This window comes from Ursus arctos, unplaced genomic scaffold (genome assembly GCF_023065955.2).
Source record: "Ursus arctos isolate Adak ecotype North America unplaced genomic scaffold, UrsArc2.0 scaffold_9, whole genome shotgun sequence".
NCBI classification, from domain to species: domain Eukaryota; kingdom Metazoa; phylum Chordata; class Mammalia; order Carnivora; family Ursidae; genus Ursus; species Ursus arctos.
Window position 1 is genome coordinate 2694128 of NW_026623111.1, and position 17061 is coordinate 2711188.

Genomic DNA, 17061 nt, shown 5'->3' on the forward strand with positions numbered 1-17061 from the left:
GAATTTGAAAAATTCTGGGTTAAACCAAATTAAAGAGTTATCTTTAATTGCCTGGCTTCTCATAGCCCTTAATAGGCTACTGAATGCAGCTTTGGACTTCCAGGAGATTATTTCCCCAAGTGTGGGGTCATGAACGTGTGCATATATGTACACACATGTCACATGGATTAACACACCCAGAACTGTGTGCTGTGGGACGTGTTTGGGAAAGGCTGGCTTCTTGGGGAGCATCCTTCGAGGACGGCAGGAGCACCTGGGGAGGAGCTGGCCAGTGCGGGAGCTTGGAAAGGTCCGCACAGAACCACAGGTGCACCCGGAGGTAAGTGGACTTCGAAGGGAGGGAAGTGTCTCGGGAACAGGAGCTGGTGAGAGTCCAAGTGCACCGCTCCTGACGCTCGGGCCAGGCAGGTCAGCAGCAGCCTTTCAGGAGAGGTCAGGCCGCCTGCTCATGGGACCCGTTCCCGGCTCTGGGTGCCGGTCCAGCTTGAGCTGCCCAGTGCCGGAGGCTGTTGGGCTCTGAGGACTGGCTTGTTCCCTTGCTCTTGGCAAGTGGCTCGGGCAGCGGCTAATTGGATCTGTGAATTTGGTGTGGCTGTTTACAGAAAGCTTTTAGTCCCCAGGACAGGGTGGAAATTGGATTTCAGGCTCCTGGCTTGGAGATGCTCCCTGATTCCTGACTCTCATCCTGCCTGTGTGTGGGGGGCTCAGGCAGCTGCCTCCATTCGGGGCACATTATAAATCATGCATCCATTTAATACCCGGCTCAGCCAGATGGATGCCAGGGGCTCTAGTGGCCCAGTGCCTCTTGTCTCTAGACAAGTCTGTTTTGCTTACATGAGCTGTGGGGCTCTGGGTTGGCCAGAGCCTGGTGGTCCTCAGAGAATTTTCCCCAGTGTGATCACTAGGTGTGGGCCATGCACATAGGTCTGTGGGACCCCATGGCAGGGACATCTGGGAACTGAGCTACCAGATGGGACTCTTGGAGGAATGATGGATGGTTTCATGGATTACTCAACATTTGTCTTTATCCAAAGGCATAACGGTCGCTGGGTAGTTAGTCTTGGAAAAGATGCTTTAAATCTGCCAGCTAAAGCTTTGGAGACTGTACTCCATTTGAGACTTTATTGTGTCTGCTTTCTTCTCTCCTACTCCAAGCTGAGAAGCCACCTCCTTCAGGAAGCCCTCAGTGATTTATCTCTCTTCTCCAACCTGTCACCATCTGGGCCGCTCACTGACCCAGATGCAGGCTGTCCAGGGATGCCTTTCTCTTCTCCACTGTGAGTCTCTGGAGGGTCTTTTGAACCCCATGTGGACCTCCTCTCTATCTCTCTGGAAACCCTCCCCGAGCCAAGAGAGGCAGAGAGAGTGGTATGCAGGGAGACCAGGGGCTTGAACAACTGGGGAAAGGAGAGAAGAACTGGACTCCACCACTTGCCTAAAGGCTGGGCCTGCCATGCCCTCTGCAGCTTCTGTGAGAAGCAGGGTATGCACCATTAGCCCACTTAGAAAGAGAGGACACTGAGGCCCAGGAGGGAGGACATTTGGCCAAGGCCGTTGTGCAGGCCAAGGGATGCGCCCCTTCTCCCGGGACCTACCAGAGCCTCTGATCAGCTCCCGCCGGGCCACCACTGCCCCGTTCACTGGGTGCCTTTGTGCAGGGAGCCGGCTGCCAGTGGCTGCGGCCCTCCTCCCAGGTGCAAGCACGGAGCAAGCGGTGATGGAGCTCAGGGAGCAGGATCATGGGAGGGGGGGACCAGACCCCAAACCTGCTTCAAATCATCGAATCCAGGGGCGAGTCCCTTTCCCGTCCCCACCCCAGGCTTCTCTGTAGACCGAGCTTCAAGCCGCTGTTCACCGGGCAAGCAGCACGTGCTAAAGTGTGTCCAAAACCCTAGCAGGCCGGGGACGTGAAAGACAGGTACCGGCCGTCAGGCACCTACTGTGCGCCCAGTGCCCGGACAGGAGCCGGGAGGGGCCCAAGGCTGTCACCGCGATACAGGCAAGCACGTTAGGGAACACCGGGGACCAGACCTGCTGAGTCGCCCGCTCAGGTTCAGCTGCCAGGTGACGGGCGCTCATATGCAGGTGGGATCTCGGGACGGCCACTCTGCTTGCCAGTGGGGTCTCCGCACTTCCCGCCAACAACAACAGGCTCCAGTGAGAGAGTGACTTTAGCGCATTTGTGCAGTTCGCTGTTCCTTCCTCCATTCCACGGTTCCTCACCCAAGCCGAGCCTGCCCTGGGGGAGACCGGTGGGGTCTGGCCCACCGGAGCTCCTGCCCACCCCACTCCAGCAGAGCAGCACAGGACGTGGCACGGCCACCGTGCCGAGGGGTCCCGGTGGTCGGCGCCCATGACCCCGGAGCAGAGCCTGATGATGCCAATCCCGAAACATGGGACATGAGTTCAATGGAGGGAAACTTCTAGAAACACATACACACACAGCAAAGATCAGAAAGACATGTTTCAATAAGCTGAGCGGGGGTGGTTAGACAACGGGCCACTTCTTTCCTGCATCTCCTCCCTCCAGGAGGACATGGCAGCTACAGCGGGAGGAAGTGTTTCCCGGGAGGCAGGGAAACTCCTGGCCGGGCTGAGTTGCAGGCTCAGGGGGGCTCTTCCTCTTCGGGGAGAACCTTCCTTGGGTTGGGAACACCAACCCCATCGAGGCCTTCAGGCTGCTGGGAACAGCAGAGACAGGAGAGGCAGGGAGCTACTCTCGTGGGGAAGCACCAGAGCTCTGGGATGACGCTGGAAGCCCAACGGAGGTGGGGCAGGGGCACAAGGAGGAAGGAAGTGTCCCAGAGTGGCCGACCCCATAGGACAGTGGCAGGGCATCGAGCGCCTGCTGGCAGCTGGAGGCCAGAGCCCAGGGGAGGGGAGGCTCTCCCCACCCCCTCCTCGTGATCCCCGAATCTTCAGTTCAGCCTGCCTGCAGGCATTTTTGGGGGGACGTGGTGGGTCTGCCTGCAGGGAGACATGTGATAAAGATGGGGGGGTCAGTAGCAGGACAAACGCCATGAGCTGGGGGAGCAGGTGCAGGCAGCCAGAGGAAGCGGGGCATGAGCTGCCTCCAGCCCCACCAGGATCCTCAGAAACGGGGATGCTCTGGCTGGCCCACGGGGCCAGGCTGGAAGCTAGGGGTTCACTGGGGTTGCTGGAGGGGCTGGGGGCTTCCCAGGCCAGTCCTTACCCTGAGACGGGGTCAGACCCGCCCTGCTCCACCTTTTCATTTATTATACGTTTATAGTCAATGTATTATATATTTAACAGAAGATACAATATGCCAAAATGAAAGGTCGCCTTCATTCTTTGACTTTTAAGAGATGAGACCACTCTCGTGGGCCCGTGGGACTCCCGTGGCCATGCTGTGCTTGCCGTGCCAGGGAGAGGCTGGCTCTGCAGGTGCATGGAGCTGCCCCTGCCTGTGAGCCCGACTTCCTTCCCGCGTCGGAGCCTGTGGGGACGGAGGGACCGGAGGCAGGACGCAGGGGACGAGGGCCAGTCTCCTGCAGGTGGAAAGGCCTCCTGGCCCAGGGACCACTCGCCAACATCCTCGCACACCCGCTGGGACCTGCAGGCAGTAGTGGGAGACGCGCCGATGAAAATAGCGATCAGGAATCCAAGATGCCTGCCTCCCGCCACGGCACGCGGACGGGGAACACCATGTCATTCCTTCTCTGGAGCTGACAACGCAAAAGCATGGTTTAGTAATGACCCACACATGACTTTGTTTCACCCTTACAAGATAGCTTACAACATCATGTGGGATTTTCAGGGGGACGAGAAAAAGTTGGGGCCAGGGGCAGTCCCAGGGCCACCTGAGGGGTCCTCTGAGGGGCCAGGTGCCTGGGTCGGGGATACAGATAGCCCTGCCTCACTGCTCATCACAACACTCTTTAGAGATGAGGAGATGGGCCCAGAGGGGTCGAGTCACCTCCCCAAAGACCCACAGCAAAAATGGCCATCTGAGGATTCAACCCTAAGACTGTCTCACCCCAAACCCTGTGCTCAGTCTTTGAATTCTGATTTAGCCGAACAAGAGGGGGGTGTCCAGGATGGCACCCCCTCCCATCGGGCTGGAGACTGTGCTCAGCACCGGGGCCCGGGGCCAGTGGCTGAGCCCACCGGCCCCCTGCGTCCTGGCTGAACAATGGAGGGCACCAGATTTGGCAGAAAGCACACAGGACGCCCAGTCAAGCTTCGACATCGGGTGAACGATGACTGCATCTGGCCCGGCCCTGAACAACATCAGGAGATGCTGGGAAGTAACGGAAAGACGTGCTCCTTGTTTCTCTGAAGCTCAGCCGGGTCTCCCTTATCTTAATCGGGCAACCCTGGCGGGAGAAGCACCACCCTGTCGGGGAGCTCGACCCATGCACGGGCCGAGGGGCCGCGTGCATGGGTGTGTTATCCGCGTGGCTCCATGTCCACTGGCTGGTGCCGCGGGGCTCTCCTGCCCCGTCCACAGGCTGATGATGGGGACAAAGCGCCGCTCTGTCCCGGGGCGCTGAGCCAGGCTTGGGCCCTGTCGGAACGTCCCCTCTCTTTTAACCGCAGGACCACCCAGGAAGGACGTTTCCGCGTCACCCTCATCCTGCACTTTCACAGACAGGACACTCAGAGGGGCAGCGGCAGGAGGTGGGTGGCTCACCCGACATCCCGTAGCGGGAGGCAGGCACCCCGTGTGCCCCCGGGGCCTCGGGGAAGGGCAGCCGGGCCCGCGAGCCCCGGTTTGCTGCGCGTTCCCGGAGCTGCCGTTTTCTGGGGTGCGGGAGCCGTGGGGAAGCCACCCTCCCCCATGAGCTGGGGCTGTGGGCGCGTCTGGGAGGCACACCTGCTGCTGCTTTGTGCTTTACATAAAACACGGCTGGGGGGGGAGGTAGGGACTCCACAGCCAGGGAAACAAACAGAAAACGGTAGCAAGGGGGGCTTTCCAGCACTTAATTCCACAAAACAGACGCCCACGGGCAGCCGTGGAGGAACAGTGGCTCCCTTGCAGCCCTCACATCCCCCTGAGGCGCCTGTGCAGCACCCCCTGTGCCGGCTCGGGGTTCTGGGGAGCAGGGAGGCAGGGAGGGCTCCTCTCTGTCCCCTTCTCTCCCAGAGACCTGCTCGCTGTAGCCACTTTGCAAACCAGATTCCGTCTCCCTCTTGACTTACATTGTCTTCCTGGGAACAAGAAGGAATAGGTCGTGAGCACCGACTGTGCTCAGAACAGACCAGCCGAGGCTCCTGTAATCCCCGAAACAGCTCCTCCAGGAGGCATCCCCCCAAAGCCTGGCAGCTCAGCTTGCCTTTCCTTTCTGTTGCTTCTCGAAAGTCATTTCTTTGGTGGCAGCCCGTCCCGAGCTGACACACAACCACGGACGGTCCCCGTGGCTTCCGCTCGGCGTGCCTGTCCCTGCGGTGCCACGTGGTGCATCCGCTCTCACAGGTGTTATGTTCCAATGGGTTCCGCGTGGCCAAGCTGGTCCTGAGGGCAGCTGGATGGAAGGGGTTCTCATGAAGCCCACCTGGCTCCCGGGGCTCCAGTCTGGGCTCTCAGACCTGCTGCCCCGCCCCCGTGCTCTGGCTGAGGACACGGAGCCTGGACCCACAGCCGCCCGCCTCCTAGCCCACCCAGTGGGGTGATGCTGGGAACACAGGTGCCGGGAGCACCTGGCCTGGGGAGCCAGTGACAGCACCGGGTGGCAGGGCCAGATTCCCGGGGTCAGGTGGGGGTCTCCTCCCAGCACCCCCCCACCCCACCTGGGGACTGGGGGGTGCAGTGGGGTGGGAAGACCTGAGCTCAAGTGCGGGTGCTCAGGGTTCCTTCTGCGATAACGATGGCCATGGTGATGACAAAGAGAACAGAAAGAGCAGCCCTGTAACTGAGGGTCTCCCAGATTCCAGAGCTTTCTATGGGCCGCCACCGGTGCTCTCGGGGAGCCCGCAGGAGCCTTAACCATTCTGGGCAGAGTTCTAGGCCTGTGTCCCCTTGTCCGAGGGTGGCCCTGGGGAAGCACCTGGGAAGTTGTGCATGGCCCCCAGGCCCCACTCGGGGTACTGATGCTGGGGACTGGGGTGCAGAGTAAACAGCAGGAGCTCCAGGCCCTATGCTCCAGGGCTCCATGCTCTGAAGCTGCTGCCTTGAAACTCCCAACAATTTGACCTTCAAGTTTGTGCGTGTATCTGAAGTCCAAGGGTACAGCGGAGCGCGCACGGGGACTCGGCTCACGGCGTCTTGCCTCCCATCACCTCCAGACCCAGACTGGACTTGCACGGATGGGTTCTGGGCTGCTCATCCCTCTGCCCTGCCCCGTGACCCTCCTGCCCTCCACCCTGCCGGGGCCCAAGGGGACTGACGGTCCGGAGGTGAGCGGCAGGGCTCTGGGGTCTGCCCTCTCCCCCATAGCCCTGTGCCCGGTTGGGGGGCACAATGAACACCACATATGAAACCCACAACTGCTCAAGACAGAGGAGAAAGATTTCTTCGTGCTTTTGAGCAAGGAGCCCTGCTCAGGGGGCTGGTGTGGCTGGGTCCCTGAAGGACTCCCTCCCTTTCGCTTCCCACTGTCCTCCTGGGAGGAATCCTTGAAGGAGCTCCCATCTCAAGCCTGCTCCCAGGAACCCTGGCCTAAGACAGCCTTCTGCCCCCATGAGGCGTGTCTCCTCTGGGGCCTCCCCTGAGACACTGTGGCACCCCCGTCCCTACTTACCTCCCTCTGCCCCTGCCCCTCACCCAGGCCAGCCAGGTTCAATCCCACTCCTCTGTATCCACTTGGGGGACACGTCCTCTGTGAACTTCCGGAACCTCTCCTGGTCTGGCTGGCCTGGCACCTGCTCCATTCCCCTGGCCTCCATGACATGGCCTCCTTTCCCTCTCTCCTGAGAAACATGCTTCCTAGTGCAGGAGCTGAACTGTGCCCCCCCCATGCAAATGCTGAGGTCCTTCCCCAGCACCCCAGAATGTGGCTGTAGGTGGAGGTAAGGGCCTTTAAAGATGTAATTAGGGTAAAATGAGGTCACTGGGGTGGGCCTGATCCAATATGTCCTCACAGGACGAGGGGATCACGACACAGACACACAGAGGACGACCACAAGAGGACGCAGGAAGGAGGAAATGGTGTCTACAGGCCACGGAGGGAGGGCTCAGGGGAACCAACATGCCCACAGCCCCCAGACGCTGGGGAGCAACGTTTCTGCTGTTTAAGCCACTGGTCTGGTGCTTCTCGTGGCGGCAGAGCCAACCAGCACAGTGGGGCAGCTTGGCTTCTCTGCCCAGGCAGATGCCCCAGGAGCCGTCCCTGCACGGGCTGACGGTGGCATGTGCACACGATCCTCCCATGAGAACCCCTTCCATCCAGCTGCCCTCAGGACCAGCTTGGCCAACAGAATGTGGTGGCAGGGACTTGTGGGGTTTCCCAACCTGGGGCGTGAGAAGTCATGTGGGTGTCTCGGAGCACTCACTCTGAGAACCCAGAGCCACCTGAGAAGAGAAAATCCCCAGTTACATGGAGAAGCTGCACGGAGGTTCTGTGGTCAACAGCCCCAGCTGGACTCCCAGCCACCTACCAGCATGAGTCGCCAGCCACGGGAGTGGCCTCCCTGGACATCCAGCCCAGTCGAGCCTTCAGATGACAGCAGCCCACCCAACATCCTACAGCAACCGTACGTGAGACCCAAGGGAGAACTCCCTGCTGAGCCCCATCAAACCATAGACCCACAGAACACAGGGACTAAATCATGCTGTAGGTAGTTACAACAGCAGCAAATAACCAGAATACCCTTAAGAGGTCCCGGCTCTGCCCTTGGGGCCGCACAAAACCCTGGCCATCGGACAGCTCCTTAGGACTCTGCAGACAGTGGCCAGATCCACAGAGCTCTTTCCCTTGGGGAAACAGCCCCGATTCCTACATACCCTCCAAGGTTCCAACTTTCCTACCCACTCCCTGCTATTAAACCCACTCTAGTGTGTCAATCATTACCCAGACGGACCCACAGCAAGCTTCCGTGCTTCAATCAATGGTGCCATTAGCCCAGATGCTGCAGAACCATCCCCTCCTTTATTCCAAATACTCTGCTTCTGTTAATGTGACTGAAGATTCAATTCTTTTACTAAACCTCACCCCATCATCAGCTCAAATGAAGCTCATGTCATTGACTCCCTGTGGACAGAGCAGGCTCCAAGGCAGTTTCTGCATTTTGCGGAAACAGCAGGAGACCCGCTGATCCCTCACACAGGTCACCAGTAAAGACTTTCAGGAGCCCCGGGAACTGGGGCAGAACATTCCCCTCTGCCAGCAGGGAGGCTCTAATGAGTGAGTAGGAGGACAGGAGAATCAGCTTTAAAACTCCCACCCCCCAAATAAAAGCCAGTGCGACCAGAGATAATGCAATTTGTCACACATATGTGATATATTTTTTTAAAACACTTTCAGGTTTTAAAAAATTCACTGATTTTCTGTCACCCACCAAAAACCAGAGGAAAAAATACATATTCCATCATTTAAAAATTCAAAATACCTTCTCCTCCAGGGTTTGAATCTGCCCTCCCCAATTCAAATGTGGGTTTTCCGAGAATGTCTCCTTCACGTGACTTTTCTTCCACCTGAGGAATAAATTGTCAGTCACACGCTATTTAGAGAACAAAAGCTTCTGTGAAACATGCCAAGGAAACTCTGTGCACCGTCAGCGTTGGGGGACAAAGCCTCACCCTGGAGGCCGCGCAGCCGTGGCACGTGGGAGGTCCCCTGCTCACGGCTCCTGGCACCGGGAGATTGCCCGCTAAGCGGATTGACCCCTCGGCCCCTGCAGACACCAACAGGTCTTTGCAAGTGTGAGAAAAAGGAGAGAAGGCTGTTTATCCTAAAGATCTGGGCTCCCCACCCCCTGTGATGGCTTCATTTCACGGTGGAATCGCAAAGCCTCCAGCCACTTAGTCAGACAAAGAGAGGACATGTTTTTACGGGGAAAAGCATGTGGGTTTAATCTCAGAGTTTTAAGCGACCGAGGTTCAGAGCGGATTTAAGCGGTTTTAGCAGATGCCGCATTCCGCGTGAGAACCACGAATGCGACCGCACAAGTGGCGTCCCTTGGTGTTCTAATGCGTTATATAAGCACGTTTGTATAAATGTTTTCCTGGGTTGGATAAATAGTGCTTTTCTGCTTAAATTTAATCTGGGTCCTTGAGAATTAATTTTACTGATCTTTTTGTGACCCACGAGATTTGTCCTTCATGAAAATTTCAAACGTGAAATGAAATGTTGCTGAGCTCATTTGTCCCCAGCACCGGCTGGCGGCATCGGGCGCAGAGGAGAGCCGGGAAGCATTTGGGGGCGCCGGCAGGCAGATGCACCCCACAGGTGTTTGCCGACCATAGACCGCGGGCTGCGGGCCCGCAATTGCAAGGAGGAGTGAACAAGGGAGGAGAGGAAGGAGCAGGAGGTCGAATCTAGTGGAAACTCATATGTAGATGGGGGTTTGACCGCAAATGGGATGGGAGCTCAATGGGATGTGTCGAGCAGCGGAGTGACAGTTTTCTGCCTAGTGTCTCGGAGGGTCCCTGGGGTGCTGTGTGTGAGGGTGGCCGATGAGGGCAGAGGCGGGGAGACCGGGCTCGTGGCGGTGCTGGCTCAGAGCCGCCGGGGGGAAGCGGAGGCCGTGGGCTCCAGCTCACGGCTGAAGGCAGAGCCCGTGGCACTCACCCACAGTCTGGAAGTGGTGACGGAGTGCAGACTCGTGGCCAGCCCCTGATGTGGAAAGGACGCAGGGCCATTGGCTGGGGTGGGATGACTGGAAGGAGCAGCTTCTGATTGGGAATTAGAAGGTCTGTGTTCTCGGTGACGACTGTGAACCCACGGCAGGGACGTGGCCAGCGGCACAGGCCTGGTGCTCCAGAGGGGCTGAGGGCCCGGCGTCCTGGGGTGGCTGCAGTGCATCGACCCGTGGGTCGGGGACCGGGCGTGGGACAGGCACACGTGGACAAGCCAGACCGGGGAATCAGCAGCCCTGGGGACAGGGCAAACGTCTCAAGCTCTCTCAGCCTCTGTTTTCCCAACTGGACGTGGGATAGAAAGGGTGCGTGAGAGTGAGAGTGTCACCCCGGGTCAGAGTGTGCTCAGGCCAGGCAGGCAAAGCACAGGGGCCAAGGGCTGAGAACAGAGGTGTACTGGGGGCCAGCAGGCCTACTAGGGGCTGAGCTGGCACCCAGGCCATGTCCCTGGGGCTTCGGTGACTGGGAGTCCTGGAGAGCGTCCAGCGGGGGAGTGACAAGGCCAGCAGGAGATCACTCTTCACACCTGGCACGCACCATGTGCCCAGTACACAGTGCCAACTGACGGTAATGCGTTCACCACTCTGATGATCCTGGGTCCTGCCCACCGCTTGTCCCTGTCCTGGCCATCAGCTCACGCGAGCCTCCCTCAGAGGGTCACGAAGCAGAGATGGGACACCGAAAGGATCTGAACCGATCTTGGAATGGAGGGCTCAGAGAGGTTAAGCAACTTTTCCAAAGTCACATAGCAAGCAAAATGACAACGGTGTATGAACGCAGGTCAGCACCTGATTCTTCTCTGACACAGGACTCCTGGGATTCAGAATGGGTCCTGGTGTCAGCACTGGCCTGGGAGCCGATGGCCACCACCCTGGACAAGCCCACCACGCGGGGGCCCGGGTAATCACAGGGCCCTTGGGAGAGGAAGGTGGGGGTGAAGTCGGAGGGGAGGGGCAGGTGTGACCAGAGCCCAGGTCAGGGTTGTGCAGAGAAGGGGCCACGAGCCTCCAGAAGTCGGAAAAGGCCAGGAGCCCCCAGGAGGAACCAGCCCTGGATTTCAGATTTCTGACCCCACAACAGTTAATGATGAAATTTCTGTTCTATGCCTAACCTCTCCCTGCCATGTCTGGTGCAGCTGGGAACGCAGATCTGGCAGCCTGACAGCTGGTGTTCAAATCCCCGCTCTGCCACGTCCAGCGGGATGACGCTGGGGACATCACTTAACTCCAACATGCCTCAGTCTCCCTATCCATACTGTCGTCTGCTCCATGGGACCCTCCTCGTCCACCCTGCACCGTCCAGGCTCCTCCTGTAGCCCGCTTCCCATCACCAGCCCCGGGGACGCTGCCTGGTGTTCAATGAACATATACAATGTCCTTGCTGGCCTCCCCAGAGGAAGGCCACCTGTCGGAAGAGGCTCTCGCTCCATGGCGGCCAGATCTGTCTCCCCTCCTCTGCTGTCCCTCTGTCCCTTTGTGCTTCCCATAGCATGCTCACTGCAGCCCTGGCCTGGACACCGTCACCCTCCCAGTGTTTGGGGGATGGCCTAACTCTGCCTTTGAGCCAGTGCTCTAGTGGGGAGCTGGCTGGGGAAGCCCAGGTCCTGCCTGCAGAACCCCCCTGGTTACACCCATTGTAGCAGGTGCAGCAGAAATGGGCCAGCCGGGGGAGTGTGGCTTTTGTCCTGCAGGCAGCAAGAGGGCCCTCTGGTCAGCAGAGCCGAGGACAGGCAGGGACTGTGGCGTGCCCACCCCTGGGCCTGGCACAGGCTTGCTGAAGACCACCAAGCCGAGTTCCCAGGAGCAGTGAGGGGCTCTGGTGTGGGCATCCCGGCATCACCAGCCCCAGGCCCCCAGCACCCACCCTAGCCAACTTGTCCTGCACTGAGCCCTTTATTCCCCATGCAGCTCTGTCGGGTGCGGACCAGCATTGTCCTGTTTCACTGGGGAGGATCGGGGCACACGCCTCCGTTTCTGACGGGGACCAGAGCCTTTACTGCAGGCCTGCTTGGTCTCATCAGCTCCAGCTCCTGCTCTGGACCTGGTGCCCTCTGGCCCTGCCCCAGGGACGGAGTGCAGGGCTCCCCTAGGAGCCAATCCCAGGGGGAGACCTCACTGCAGGCAGCGGGATGGGCAGCGTGGGAGAGAAGCCCCGCACGTCCTGGGCAGCTCAGGCGAGGCTCTGCCTGCGGACAGATGAAGCCTGGGATCTGTGACCCAAACAGCCAGGGCTCACGTCCACGCAGGGTGGCGGTGCTCAGCGGCACGGCCAGTCACGCAGGGGGCAGCCCAGGGAGCCCTGCTCCCACACACAGGCCTGGGAACAGAGCTGGTCCTGTGCCCTGTGTCACATCCTCCCGCGTGCCCAGGAAGCAGGGAGGACTGGGCGTTGCCATCGCGGGATTCTCCACCACACATTCTAGCAGCTTCTCTCCAGGTTGGTGGAGGGGCTCCGAGGAGGTTTGCTCCAGCCTAAACAGTGAGGGCAGGACTGAAACCCCATTTTAGTACACCTGTGCCCTGGCCCTCCAGGAGACCGTGGCTGGAGACCCTTCAGGGGCACCGATTCCAGCCCACTCTGTCACAGGCGGGGAAACCGAGGCTCAGAGAGTTCCGGCACCAGGGCAGAGGTCTGATGGCCAGGGCGTGGCACACGGGGGTCCTTCAGCAGCATCTGTCAGCGGACAAAGGAATAAATGGATGGCAGGACAGGGATGATGACCCATCCTCCCCAGAAGACCCTCTTCACACCTGTCGCTCCCCTTCTTGACACCTGCTGTTCCCTCTGCCGGCAACGCTCCTCTCGAGGTGTTGGCATGACCAGCGCCCTCACCGACTCCAGGTAGTACCCAAGTTTTAAGATTTGGAATCCAAAAACTGGAAACCTTCCCCAAACATTTCATTTTCCCTTTCTTGCCTTTCTCGCTAGTTCTTAATGCTAATTCATGAGCGACTTCATTAATCTTGCTTTTGTCTGCTTCATTCACAGAGGGAAAGCACCGTGTCGACAGGAATTCTTATTGACCTCGGATGATCCCCCACCCCGAGAACAGGGCCTAGCACAGCAGGGGTGCACAGCCGTTGTCTGGTGAATGAATGAGCCGCGAGTGAACGAATGCACCCTAGTCCCCCCAATGGAAGTCCGACTACCTGAGCCTACTGGGCTGGCCAGGTGGTGCAGAGCCCGGCCCGCCGGTCACCCTGGCCGAGGGGCCAGCCGTGAGGGCCGCCCTATCGGACCCTGCAGCCCAGCCTGCCCACCAGCGCCACCACGTGACCTCCGTCAAGGGCGCTGGGAGCAGAAGAACCGAGCATGGTGACCTGTCGGCGTTCGGGACCCACGGAGCCGGGAGCTAGAACGAAGAGGCTCTGGTTCGGCGTCGCCAGATCTGTGATGCCTCGGATAAATCACTTTCGCCCGTTTCCTGTGAGTGTGGCATCAAGTCCCACACGCGGCTGGCCCACAGCCACGGGAACTCAACCTGCCATGTCTCTGGAGGCGGGAAGGCCAGATGCGGGTGTCAGCGGGGCTGGGCTCCTTCCAGGGGCTCGAAGGAAGAATCCTTCCTGCCTCGTCCGCCTTTTGGAGAGTTCAGGCCTTCCTGGGCTTGTGGCCGCAGCAGGCCAGCCTCTCCTCTGTCCTCACATGGCCTCCTCTGCGTGTCTGTCCTCTCTTACTGGGACGTCCGTCGTGGGGCATCAGGGCCACTCTGAATCCTCACCTTCACTAATTCCATCTGCAAAGACAATGCTCATCCCATTCCCACATGAGGCCACATTCTGAGTTTCGAGGTGGGCATGAATTTGGGGGACACCGTGCACCCCAACACGGGAGCCCTGGATTCCTCACGTGTCCTGGGAGGCTAGGGTCGCCCCCTCTTGTGATCCACATGTTCCCGTGGGGGGTCCAACGGGACTGCCTACAACGCCCTCCCAGCCCATGCACTTCAGGGGTCGGGCTGGGGGCACCAGTCTGGGTGGAGAGCCACAAGGCCACGTGAGACACGTCGATCCCCGAGGGATCCAGGGACACGGGGTTGGCTGGGCTCCACTGCGTGAGGTCTAAGCTATGCGGTGCCCTCACTTCACCCCCACTCTGGGGCCCGGCAGCACCCAAGGAAATGTTCCACCGTGACGCAGGAGCCCTTGACACGGCTCAGCGGTGCTCATCCAGGACCGGCTGGACCAGGCACCCAAGGGCCCAGAGCAGGGCCGACGTTGGCTGCCTGGAGCCTGGCTCAGCCTCAGGGTCAGCGGTGAGGTGCCCACACCCCGGGCAGCCTGGACCCACGGGCGGGTTGGCACCTGCCCACTCTCCTTTGGCTCTAGAAAGATTGTGGTGCACAGAGCCGCTGGGCAATGAGCCACCAGGAAGGGACGCCACGTGCAGGGCTGCTCGGGAAGCTGGCGGGAGGCCCGATCTTTGCTCCGTGGGGAGGCTGCCCCGCTGACCCCACAAGGCTCTGATGGAAGGCAGTCGAGCTGGGCACTGGCTCTGGCGCCTGGATTTCTGGGAGCAGACCTGCTGATCTTGCAGCAAACTCTGCAGTGGGTTTTTGCCGAAAACTGAGCACAGTCCAGGGGTCAGACACCTGGAGAGCCCGCCCCTTCGGGGGTCCCCCAGCCTCAGAGAGCTGCACCCCAGGATGGACATCTGTATTCCTACCTGCTGAGGGGTGTTACCAAGGACAGCGAATGTCAGGAGAAGGCACGTGGGAGGCCCAGAGAAGGCCGGCTGCCGCCCCGGGCCTGCCCCCGCCGAGCCCTGCTCCCCACCTGCAGCCCTCCTGTGCCCCTGCTTGCTCCGGGCGTGTGCTAGTTGGCTCTGCCCCAGCCCTCCTGCGTGGGACTCTGCAGGCTGATGAAGGGCCCGGGGAGATTCTGTGCAGCTTCCCAAACCGTAGCCAGCCCAGCGCGCTGAGGTCCCAGCTCACCTCCATTATCCAACCGCCAGCTGTCCACTCGGGGCCCAGAAGCCCGGCTTCGGACGGGCCTTCACACTCAATGCCAAAAATCCTCTGAGAGCTGCTTGGACAGGTGGCTGTCTAGGCCCTTCCTGAATGCTTCCAGGGACAGGGAGCTCACTACCACACAAGGCAGCCCAACCAGCTGCTCTGGTGGTTTGAAGGCGTTTCCTGCGCGGCTTGAAGGCTTTTGCTCCCTAGCACATGCAGGGGCTGAGCCTGGAGTCTGGGCCTGGCTCTCTCCCAGCCTGCACTCTCTCTCCATCAGCCTTTGGTTCCCCATCTGTGCCGGAAGCAATGGGGGCCTGTCCCCTTTGTGAGAGCTGGGGACGTTGAGGGGCCAGCCAGTCAAAGCATGGGGTTGGGGGTCTCTGGGGACCCAGGGACAAGGTGTCTCTCCCATGTGATTCAGTCAATGGGGTGAAGCAGGAATGACCAGGATCAGGGAGCAGAGGAGCGGGACATCTCAGGGCCACTGGGAGGTGTGAAAACAGATTCTCAGGCCCTGCTCCCACAGGCTCTGACAGGAGACCCTGGCGGGGGGGGCAGGGATCTGCATTTTAGCCAGGGTCCAGGGAATTTCCTGTGGCTGCTTGCAGGAACCCATGCTAATGCAACACATTCTGCTCCTGGGGGGGGTGGGGGATCGTGGACGGGACCGCGCAGCCGCTTGCCTCGGGACCCAGAACATTCCAGGGGTAGAGTAGCCGCAAAGGGCCCCTGGGTGACACCAGCAAGGGAGATTTGGAGGCAGAGCTGTGACTGCCCTGGCCTGCGCCACCATGAAGCTCACATGGCAACACGCACACACACACGCACATTTGCACGCACACGCGTGTAGCAGGGCACTCGCACAGGCCCACGTGGTGGCACACTGCACGTGCACACACACACCATGCACACACACCCGCAGGCATTTGCACGCTGGCACGGGCATGCACACACACGCAACGTGTCCTCTCAGCCACCTGCCCTGCGCTGCACGCAGACGGGACAGCCTGTCACATTGTGTTCTAATGACCGAGCAGCCTGTAAAGGCCCTCATCTCCGCTGATTCGGCAGGTGGCGTGCAGGCCCGCTCAGTGCCAGGACCTGCACTGGGCACTGCGGGCGCTGCCTCTGCCCGTGCTGAGCTCACAGTCTCCGCGGGCATCAGACCGGTAAGCAGGCGGGAGCGCCGGGGCTGTCCACGTGGGTCCGGGGGCAGCCCAGGGGAGCCGTGCGGTGTGGGGGACCCGAGGGTTGAGCTCGAGGCCGGGAAGGGCAGGACAGGAAGCTGGCGGGGTTCAGGCACCTTGTCCCCAGCTGACGCAGGTGAGGCCCAAGGTGGCTGGGAGACCAGGAGGGACGCCCAGGTGTGGGAGGGGCAGGGAGCAGGTGAGGCTGAGCGAGCTTGTTCTAGAAGCCCGGGATGGGGAGGATGGTCAGGGTGGCTCCATTCCTCCTCCCACGGGCCCCCACCCCTCGCCTCCTCTGTCCCCTTAATCCTTCAGGTGGAGCCTGGAAGGAGAGCCCCACTCTTTGGGTTTCCCTGCTCAGTCTGTCCGCATCCTCCTGCTCCCTTCTCCCCCAGGCCCTGCTCCCAGCACATCCTCCTCTCTCGGGACACAGGAACAGCCCCTTCTGTCCTAATCCTCTAAGAGAAGACAGGGCAGCCTGGCAGCCTGCCAGCAGGGGAAGACAGGGCGCAGGGCACCCCCGGTGTCGAGATGCGCGCACCAGCTCCTGGCCCAATGTACTCACTCCTCAAAGAGCCAGCGGAGGGAGGGCTTGTGCCCTCTGCTTTCAGGAATGGGGAATCTGGGGCACAGAGAGGTCGAGGCTCTTCCCACCGTCACACAGGGGCGAGCAGGGAGCCAGGAGTCACACGCAGTGTCGGGGGCCTGGGCGCCTCACTAATGTCGGGGAGGGATGAGGGAGGTGTCGCAGACCAGCCATGGAAGTGGGGGCCCCGTGATGGGGCCCTGGCTCTGACCCTGGCCAGCCCTGAAATCCCTGCCCTCCCCGGACTCGGTGAGGCTGAGTGGAGGCTGCCTGGTTCCGGAAGGAACCGTTCTGATGGATGAGCCCGCCGCTGGAAACGAAGTTAGTGCCACAACGAATAAGGAAGCAGCTCGGGAAGGAGGAAGCATCGTCCTCAGATTTTAAGAACTGGGCGGTCAGTGGGGAGGGAGGGATTGTCACCTGCACTGTGTCGGGGACCAAAGGATAAAAGAGGAGGAGGTGGCCCCTCGCAGGGCGAGTCCTCTCTGCTGCCAGAGCCTTTTCCCTGCCCTGAACCCCGGCCTGCGCCAGGGGCCTCCTGGGCTCTTCGGTGCTCGGAGCTGGACGGTGCATCTGA